Here is an 8,355-nt window from a genome sequence, read left to right on the forward strand (position 1 = left end):
GGGCGATAATGCTATGAAATATATGTTCCTTTTTAGCCTTATCAATAGCCTTAAATTATCCCTTAATTATATCACTCAAAGTGTATCTTAAACTTTCGAGTGTTTTGGTCATTTACTTCTATAAATCATCGTCTCGCTATTTGTTAAAATACATTTTTATAATAGCGTTTACTGTAGCAAAGTTACTGTAGCAAAGTCAAATTTTACTATAGCAATTCACTGTAGCAAAGTCAATTTCACTGTAGCAAATAGTGATTTTCGAAAACACTGTAGCATTTTGAGTAATGTGGCAATTTGAAAACACTGTAACAAATTAGTGTTTAACTGGTTCATCTTAAACGCTTTAGTTAACTTATCTAAATATCAATCGAATCAATAAACGAATGTTACTATCGTTTACTAAATAACTTGAAATCATATATATTCAAATAGATATATAAACCAATAAGTTTAATGTATGGTATCATGCAATTAAAACTTTGTTACGTTTTCAAGTTATAGTATATATATGTATCTATTTACATATAATGGTTCGCGAATCGTTGAGAACAACCGAAGGGTAATTGAATAGTTCAAAATTTTGAGATTCAACTTCATAGGCTTTGCTTATCGTGTCGAAATCATTAATCATTTAAGATTAAGTTTAAATTTAGTCAAAATTTCCGGGTCATCACACCCCGCCAAATTACCATCTGACGGCGTGTTAATCAAGGTCCCACAGTTAACAGTTACACCCTCTATATGAGACGTTTAAAGCAATTGCATTTAATTTTATTAAAAGTTGACTTTCAAAACATAAGTCAATAAATCCCAAAATAGAAACAATCTTGTGATCGTAACCACAAGCCAACAGTATTTAAACAGTTGTAAAATTTTTAAATGCGAAAGTAAATAATGTTCTTTAAATAGTATGCTGACTCAACGGCCAGACCATGCAGCAAACACAGCGGAAGTCTACCTCTTAAGGACCTGAGAATAAAACACGCAAAAATAGTTCAACATATAATGTTGGTGAATCTACAGGTTTAAAGTAAAGTAACGGTATCTGAAAAACAGTTATCAGAAAAATAGTTTAAGTTCCTTGACCACGAGATTTTACAAGTACAACTCCAAGTTGCGAAACGTTTTCATAATCTATGAGCACCTGAATACTAGCAATGACCCGAGTATAGAATCCACTATACTCGCCTTTACCTCATAAAATGTTATACACTTGTTCGAGTGTATCTAATGTTCAAAGTAAATGCACCACAGTTAATAATGTAGGGTGAGATTGTCAACCTAACGGATCCGTCCATCTAAATTGTGCTTACACCAATGGTATTAAAAGTATTCAAGCTAGAGGCTTTGTGAACAAACTCAATATGCATATATAGTACTCGTGTCAATACAAAAGCATTTGATAATGTAAGTATAACAGCGTGTATTCTCATTCCTGAAAACATGTAAAAAGCGGGACTGTAGACTCACCTTTGAATAAGCTTGGATTGGAAAGTGGACAAATAACGTGTACGGATTATAGCCGAGTAATGCAACCTAAATATACGTATTTAGGTTGGTCAATAAATATGTCCTAAACAAATGTGGTTTCATAGTATAAGTTGTCTTATTTCTCGACTCGACGTGTTTCCAAGTAAAAGTCAACATATAGTCAACTAGATCATGCAAGTCAAACAAAGTCAACCAAAGTCAAACCAAAAGTCAAACTTGGTCAAAGTAGTCAACTAAGGTCAACATTAGTAGGTTCATGTCAAATGTTGGTCAACATGTCAAACCTAAGTCAAACAACGCGTTTTGGATCATAACAGGTCAAATTCACAATTTCAGTTTATCGTTGTGCACAAAGTTCATGTACATGTAGCAAACTTAGCATATTATCTCATAGTACAAAATTCATGCAAACATAGCAAACTCCAGATCATAAGTATACTCAAAATCGATTCCAAAAAGTCCGTCCAGGGTCTCATACGATAATTAAAAGTCAGGAATCATAAGGGCTACATTTATAGTTTGTCAAATCAATTTCTGACCGCGCACTGATTTGGTTTTGGCTATAACCGGAGCTAGGGACATGCAATTGATACAAGACCAGTGGCCACGGTTCAAGGATAAGTTAAACTAACATATATCAAAAGATAAGCAATTTTTGTTTAGCCAATTTGTACAGTTTATTCATGCAAGTTGGAAGTTCAGTTTTCAGCTCAATTCAGAATTTACATAATATATGGCCCTATTGTGTCCAATGCATAAGGTTTTAGAGATTGAAATTAACTAACCATATGTCACATATCATGTCAAGATTCATTTTCCAGAAGCATACATGCTAATTCAATAAACACAAAACAAAGAGTATAAAACAGAGAGCAAGTTGCTGATTTGATCCTAGTTTAGCTAGTCACATTCGCACGCAATTATCCGAAGATCAAGATACAATTAGACTATGATATCTACATGAAAAGTGAAGTACCTTTTGTGTACATTTCAAATATGCAAAGCTATAAATCCAGAAGCTAACAAATTTTATCATACAAGGCTGTTTTCATGCAAGTGCTGTCAAAATCCACATTTTCACTAAATCAATCATATCTCAAGTTATACATAAGCAAATGACATGATATCCTAGTGTAACCTGAGTGTTTTTAAATTATGTATCCAATGGTATTAATTTCACAAGCCAATTCGTGTCGTGGTCTATCAAACCCAGAATTTCTGATCAATCACAAAAACACAACGTTAATTTCAATTGGCCATGATCATCCGGAAACGAAATCAAGCGATTCCAAAGCCTAAAATCAATAGTTTTTCGCAGGGAATCTAATTATCACATAATATCATGCATTTGAAAAATCAAAATTTACTGTACATGCAATAAACAATTCGGTTTTCATGTTAATCAACAAAACCGGACAAATTAACGCATCAAATAACAATCACACATCAAGACTTGAGCAATAGACAACCTAATCCATGAAACTTTAACAAAAATCAGATTTTTAAGATTAGGGTTTATGCAAATATACCTTTGATCGCGAAAAGAACAATACACACGCGTAGAAGATGACACGAATTACAACTTTAATGAAGCAAGATTGATCAAAAAAATAATTTTTGTGTATGTGTGTGTGTTGGGATGGCGACGGCAGCAGGATGGGAGGGAGGGAAACAAATTGGTCGACCAAAAAAATAATGGGAAGGGTTTCTAATATTTGCTTGCTAAATATAATTAATTAGGGCCTAATACTAAATTAAGTCATGGGTTAAACAAGTAAGTGGCCCAATTTAGAAAATAAAAGGGGAGGACATGGGGGAATCGGCCAACATGACCCAATGGGGTATTTACGGGCTCTCGTTTTACAAAAGCGTGTAATCGTGGTCCGTTTCAAGTGCCGTTTAGTCGTACCGAAGGCCCGGAACGCTAACCGATCGTTAAAACGCAACCAAACGTTAATTTATTAAAAACCCAATAAATTAAATATTTTTTAAAAAAGTTAATAATTAATAAATTAATTATTAAAATAAACCCGAGTGTTTCGTTGCTCGAAAAGCAGTTATTAAAACCGTATCGATTTTATCGCATTTCTTTATCTGAAATATTTATTCGAATTAATATTAACCCATATTAATTATTATAACCCTCCAAGGATAAAGTATGTATTTAATACACATAAACACATAAACGTCAAGTAATCGCCGTTAAATAGACTAACAAAAAATTAACGAAAGTGACGGAAAAAGCAGGATTGTTACATTAAATTAACTAAAAGAAAGTTAACGGAAGTGACGAAAAAAACAGGGTTGTTACAATGACCAATCAAATGTCTTCCAAAAATGTTGATATATTACAAGTTATTTATTTCCAAATACGTACTCTATAGATTAAGTATTGATATATTTAACAAAACTAATCTCAAATTGCAACAACAACAAAAATAATAAATGTACAACAAAAAAAATAATAAATAAGCAACAAAAATAAATATATACACAAATAAAAAAAAATTATCTTATTTATCTGTTTTTTAAAGCTCACGAACACGTCATATTGATAACTGTGACTGTGACTGGATGATGTTGAATAAGACGCCATTAAAGGTTTACTTTATTTATGGATCTTAATATACCTCGTCAACTGCAAATAAAAAGAATTAGATCTATAACATAATGCAACTTTCTTAACTATAAATCACTTGTTTAAAAAAACATTGATTAAATTTACATGATCAAAATTAGGACCCGTGTCTTGTTTTGTTTATAAAACTAGTACACAAACAAAAAAAAACAAAAAAAAAAAATGATCAGAGTACCGCCCAAGAACATGGAAGAACAAACTACTAACTGTCATCTGTGTAAAAATTACAACATACTGTAATTTGTGCAAAGTATTTTTGATATAAAACATGATTATTCACAAAAAAAAAAAAAAAAAAAAAAAAAAAAAAAAAAAAAAAAAAACACTTTTTAAAATACGCAAAAAAAAATTAACTATCCATTGCTATAATCAAAGTTTAACAACTTGCGCTATGAAACATATGAAGAAACTTATATAAACAAAACATAAATATAAAACCCGTATCTATGCAATATACATCGGATACGATGAGCTTTTAGCAAAAAATAAAAAATAAAAAATTATTCATAATAAACAAATTAATCGCAACTTAACAAAATCCAACTACAAATACCAACAAATATCGAGAAAGAACACAGATTGGATAATTAATTAAGAAATACTTTAAAGACTGAGTTTACCCAGAAGAAGAAAGAAAGCGTCGGTAAAATAAAACCCTAAATTATGCCATGTGTCATCAACAACACCTAACTCCTCTTCATTTTCTCTTGTTGATGTAATTTTTTTTTCTATTTACGTATCAAGACGTTATCTATATCTTATTATTGTTAAGTGTCTTATGTAAGGTTATAAATGTAAATTACAAAATCCGGATGAGTTGTTATATATAGTTTCAGTATATGATGAATCTAATACTTATCAACATTGTCAACTTATCTTGATGTATAAAAGGTGGACAGAAAATTATTTATTTGGAGTAGGTAGGTGGATGAAGTGTGCTTTGCCAAGGACGCAATGACACATTAATCACATACATTCAATCCGTGAGGTTTAATATAAGGTCACATGTAGACGATACACACAAATTACTTATGTTTTTGTTACCCTCAATAAACATTATCGATGCCCAACTAACTTTTGATTCATCAATGCAACCACCTTCTATCACGTCCTTAAGTTCTGGCAGTACGTAGAATTTGCTTGTGAGATGAACGCAGAATTTTTTTTTTTAAGTATTATTACAAATACCCTCCATATTTCACTGTGACTTAAATATAGATAGATATATAACAAAAGGTACATAACTTTAAATAAATGTTAAGACAAATAACATTTCTAATAAAGGTAATCATTAAAAAAAATTGGAGTTGTACATAATTTGCTTCCATAGACGAATTGTTCGACTTAGTTACTAATAGAGACCAGCACAAGATAATAGAATTTGATTACATCCAGATCAATAACATATTTATACACAAAAGACATTGATTTTTTTCAAACTACCATTCCCAAAAGCCAAGTCAAAAAGCATAGATGCATAACGTTTATTTAAGCTGGTGATAAGATTGATAGGTACCGATCTGACGGAATGTTGTGGAACTTTTCTAGTAGAATAACAAAGATGCGTTCATCTCGTTTGAATGAAATCAACAACTCGTCTCCATACTCATATCCATTCTCACGCACAAACTGTGTCCAACCGGATGATACGAATAAGTTACGTTTCCTCTTCTTTTTGTCCCTCCTTAACCCCCATATGTAAACATCAGCATCTGCATCCCATCACTTGTATTTGCATTCATGTTTCAATTCTGGAATTTGCAAAAATTCGTTTGGAAGTCGCTACATTCAAAGTAAAAAATTTCTGTTGTTAAATTGGTTGCACCATAACAGTTGCTAATCATCAATTACCTAATAAATACTCATCAAAACTAAAAATGACGATTCAAATTTAGCTACACATAACAATTGCTAGTCAAAACTAAAAAGACCCATAATCGCCATGTCCATATTTCAAGACAATAAAAATAAAGGACAATAATTATTATTTAATTAAATAAATGAAGGGTTATTATCCCTCATAAAAAGTTTGCAACAGTATCAAATATATACGATGATATATAGTAAGGGTTAACATTAACTTAGGATGTCCAATCAAATGTCTTCCAAAAATGTTGACATATTACAAGTTATTAATATTTATTTCCAAATACGTACCCTATAGATTAAGTATTTATATAATTAACAAACCTAATCTCAAATTGCAACAACAACAAAAATAATAAATTTACAACAAAAAAATAATAAATAAGCAACAAAAATAAATAAATTAAAAAACTATCTTATTTACCTGTATTTTAAAGCTCACGAACACGTCATATTGATAACTGCGATTGGATGATGTTGAATAAGACGTCATTCAAGGTTTGCTTTATGAATCTTAATATACCTCATTGTCAACTGCAAATAAAAAGAATTAGATCTATAACATAATGCAACTTTCTTAACTATAAATCACTTGTTTAAAATAACATTGATTAAATTTACATGATCAAAAATTAGGGCCCGTGTCTTGTTTTGTTTATAAAACTAGTACTCAAACAAAAAAATAAATAAATGATCACAGAGTACCGCAAGAACATACAAGAATAAACTACTAACTGTCATCTGTGTAAAAATTACAACATACTGTAATTTGTGCAAAGTATTTTTGATATAAAACATGATTATTCACAACAACAACAACAACAACAACAACAACAACAACAAAAAAATCTTTTTAAAATACACAAAAAAAATAACTATCGATTGCTATAATCAAAGTATAACTTGGGCTATGAAACATATGAAGAAACTTATATAAACAAAACATAAATATAAAACCCGTATCTATGCAATATACATCTGATACGATGAGCTTTTAGCAAAAAAATAAAAAATAAAAAATTATTCATAATAAACAAATTAATCGCAACTGAACAAAATCCAACTACAAATACCAACAAATATCGAGAAAGAACACAGATTGGATAATTAATTAAGAAATACTTTAAAGACTGAGTTTACCCAGAATAAGAAAGAAAGCGTCGGTAAAATAAAACCCTAAATTGTGATGGGGACTCGTCAGTGATCGAACGGATGTTTAATGATGGATGGTCTACGGATATGGTGGTGCTACGGTGGCTGCTGGATCGGCCTCGATTGTTTACTCTGGACAGTTCAAAGGCATAAAAAATGCTTATAAAGAAGGTGTTGAAGATGAGGTAGTAGGTGTCAGATTTTGGAGTCTGCTAGGGTTTACGACTAAGGGTATCCAAGGTAAAACAAGGGTATCCAAGCATTTGAGTAACTTGTTTGCTGATGCCACTGTTGGGCCGGACTGTTTTAATTCAGATCCGGTTGGGCCTTTTTTTGAGATGTACAGCTTAAGGAGCTTAAGGCCCGTTTTGTTTCTCATGTTATTTCCCAGGCTGCCCCAGTTTTTGTTCCTGCTTTTGAGCATGGCGAATATAATTTAGGAGTTCCTAAAATTTTACCATCTTGGTGTACTTTTAATTGGGTGTTTGTAATTAGGAGTGCAGTGGCAGCTCGCTACTTGTGTGTTGCTATTGATTTAAACGTTTAGCCATTCGCTTATTTAATAAAAAATGCATCATTTCAAAGAAAAAGGAACTTTTAAAAGGGTCCCTAAATCTCAAAGTAAAATTATGAAACCGTTTTTAGGTTCGCGCAAATCATCTATAATGGTGATGACAAATATAAAATAATCATGGGCATGATCATAAAATTATAATTAAAACAAACAATTTCTATAAATGAAATTGACATTCAAAAACTGATTTTTATTTAATAGCAAACTCAAAATCTTAGATATGTTTCATCTGGAAGTAAACATAGTTACAAAAATCAAATATAAAGGTCTAATAACATTTGTCGATAATAATAAAGAAGTAAACACATGAATCCTAACAATCTTCTTAATCAAGAGGTACTACCTACAAAAACAAAAATTCATATGTTAGTTTTAAACCTTCGCGTTAATATAACTTATAATTACAAAAGTACATTTTAAGAAGGTCATACCTCGACAAAATTTCGTGGCCATGCAATAGGCGTGCCTATAGCTTCAATAATTGTGTCCATCTGTGCATACGGCCTAACCAGCTCTTCTCTTTTTTGAATTGCCACCTGAGAATTAACCGAACAGTATCTTGTACCAATCTCTTTCCCTCCCACCACCTCTTTTGGATCTACACTCAAAACCCATCATCTTGCTACCATGTCAA

The 8,355-nt window shown here is 31.3% G+C and overlaps 1 long non-coding RNA gene across 1 annotated transcript; it reads right to left on the reverse strand.

The window, feature by feature from the left end:
- Positions 1–5,424: 5,424 nt before the first annotated feature.
- Positions 5,425–7,373, reverse strand: LOC139877670 (uncharacterized). Its single transcript, XR_011768716.1, has 3 exons — positions 7,136–7,373; positions 6,420–6,529; positions 5,425–5,911 (listed from the first exon to the last, which is right to left on the reverse strand). It is a non-coding gene; the product is annotated as an uncharacterized lncRNA (long non-coding RNA).
- Between the last annotated feature and the right edge of the window lie 982 nt (positions 7,374–8,355).

This window comes from Rutidosis leptorrhynchoides, chromosome 11, assembly GCF_046630445.1.
Source record: "Rutidosis leptorrhynchoides isolate AG116_Rl617_1_P2 chromosome 11, CSIRO_AGI_Rlap_v1, whole genome shotgun sequence".
Classification (NCBI taxonomy): domain Eukaryota; kingdom Viridiplantae; phylum Streptophyta; class Magnoliopsida; order Asterales; family Asteraceae; genus Rutidosis; species Rutidosis leptorrhynchoides.